This window comes from Mus pahari, chromosome 10 (genome assembly GCF_900095145.1).
Source record: "Mus pahari chromosome 10, PAHARI_EIJ_v1.1, whole genome shotgun sequence".
NCBI classification, from domain to species: Eukaryota; Metazoa; Chordata; class Mammalia; order Rodentia; family Muridae; genus Mus; species Mus pahari.
In genome coordinates this window covers 111,942,370-111,944,625 of record NC_034599.1, presented here as the reverse complement: position 1 = coordinate 111,944,625, position 2,256 = coordinate 111,942,370, and the positions used below count along the sequence as shown (strand labels likewise).

The 2,256-nt window shown below is 58.5% G+C and overlaps 1 protein-coding gene across 3 annotated transcripts in view; it reads right to left on the bottom strand.

Moving 5' to 3' along the window:
• The window catches only part of Vill (villin like), an 18,366-nt gene extending 16,454 nt beyond the window's left edge, over positions 1–1,912 (bottom strand). For 2 of the 3 annotated variants that reach the window (XM_021208050.2, XM_029543315.1), the window contains exon 1: positions 1,865–1,912. The gene's annotated coding sequence lies outside the window, so the exon portion shown is untranslated. The remainder of the gene's footprint in view (positions 1–1,864) is intronic. The other variant, XM_029543314.1, reaches the window with a different exon arrangement.
• Between the last annotated feature and the right edge of the window lie 344 nt (positions 1,913–2,256).

The window sequence follows — 2,256 nt, the reverse complement described above, 5'->3', positions numbered from 1 at the left end:
GGGTGCAGGGGCTGTGGGGTCAGGGTGCAGGGGGCTGTGGGGATGGGGTGCAGGGGCTGTGGGGTCAGGGTGCAGGGGCTGTGGGATCAGGGTGCAGGGGGCTGTGGGGATGGGGTGCAGGGAGTCGTGGGGACGGGACAGGGTGCATTCTGTTGTCACTATCTGTTATCTCTTCACTGTACAGCCCTTTGGAAACCGCAAGCAGCCATGAGTTGGATGGGTGTGTAGTTGAAGTATTTTGTTTTTCCTCAATGCAACTTCCCACATCCAACAGAAGTCCTGGCAGCTCACTAAGCAGACACAGTCACCGGGTTCTGAGTCTCACGAGTGGGTGGCCCTGGTGCAGCACTGACTGACTTCCTTTCTCTTAATTTGAACATCCAGCTCTGCTCTATCAGTAGCAAGAACACCCTCAGACCTGCTGCGCCATGTGACCCTGAGAGGACTTGGCGAAGTAAGAGTTACAGAGCCACAGGTGCCTGAATTCTTTACTCCTTTGTTTAGGGCCCCTGAGGGCTGGGCTCAGGACAAGGTGGCCTGGAAAGAGGGTGGGTCAGGGGGACTGTCCACGATGAGGCTGTGGGAGGAGGCTGTGGGCTGGGGCAGTCATGGGAGATCCTGTGTGTTGTTAGTAAGGCTCTCCCAATGTGGAGCCGAATGAGTCCATAGTTGTTGATTGACTGAGGGAGTCACCAGGCATGCCAGCAGCACCTCTAGTTGAGGTCATTGTGTGACAATGACATACATGATGAACGGGCACAGTGGTCACACAATGGTCCTTTCCAGCGTCAGAGAACATGGCACACCATGGTGGACACAGTGACTTGCAACAGGACCCTTCAGCAAGGACACTGAGTCTATATGCCAAACCAGCTACAGGAGAATGATTAGGGACCCAGACAGACAGAGACCCGAGGCACAGAGCCAGAAGGTAGTGGCCAGGTAGCTCCAAGGGCCACAGTGGAGTGGAACCGTCCAACTTCGGGGCCACAGAGAAAGAGGAGGGCATATTGGCAGCTGGTAGCACCATTTAGCCTCTCTTCTCAGAGAGGGGCAGCAGTGGCCCAGGGGTGGCTGAGAAGGAGCCCCAATACCCACAGCCTGGAGAGTCGGACTGGAGCTGAGCCCCCATCCCTCTTGCTAGAGGAGGCGTGAGAACTTTAAAGCACAGGGTCGCTATACTTCTCTTACACTCTGCATTCCCTCCCTTCCCCAAGAGGTTCCTTCTCTTCCCACGGAGCCACCCGTGGCCCACGAGAGACCCAGCCCATGTGTGTCCCCTTTTACCAGTATCTCCCCCATGTGAACCCCATCTCACCCCCTCCTGCCCTCCTAGAAGCCCTCACCTTCCCAGGGCGAGCTTTTCTTTTCTGGGAGTTCCTTTTTCTCGGACGCTGGCTTCCTCTCTGCCCCTCCCCTGCTCTAACCCACTGTGCTAGGTTCCCAGTCTCCTTGGCGGCCAGGCTGCTCAGGCTCCCTCCTTCAGGTGACCCTTCTCCCTTCCAGCCGACCCCTCCTCCTGTACAAGGTGCACCTGAGGGTAGACCTCGAGATTCCTTGGCTTAACTTCCAGGAAGGGAGGGCATAGCCTGCTGGAGGGTCGTGGGTCAGGCGAACTGACTCTGGGGGTGACAGAGAGCCCACCCACGCAGAACCCGAGGCTTCTTCCTCTCACGCTGGCTTGCCACAGTGGTCCTCCTCCACCCACGCGCACGTAGCCAAGCGTTCTCACCGTGGGGCTGCCCTCAACCCTGCCAGCCTTCAGCGCTGTGTGACCCCCGAGCCCTGGAGCGCCATGCCTTCCCTCTGCGTCCCCAGCAACCCCTCTCCCGGGTCCCCCACCCCCACCCCAGTCCAGGCCTACCTTCTGGGAACTGCCTCTGCACCTTCCTTCACCCAGCTTGTGGGCAACACTAGGCCCCTCCCTCCGAACTGTAACTCAATCCCAGCTCCCGCCTTGCAGGACACACCCCGTGCCCTGTGCAGCATGGACGGGCATTCAGAGTTAGTCAGTCAATAAATATTGACCAAGCCGTCTGGGAGCCAGCCCCCTTCCCGTGGCCTGGTAGACTACATCTTCGGTACCAGTGGGCAGAGAAGGCTAGGGGTGGAGACCTGAGCTGGGCTGAGGTGGACTGTGGAATACACCGATTCCTCATCGGGGAGCTCCGACCCGATGGACAACCGACCCCCGCGTGTTGGCCCCCTTTTGGATTCAGGGGTTCAGACCACCATAGTGAGTCAAGTGATATGAAG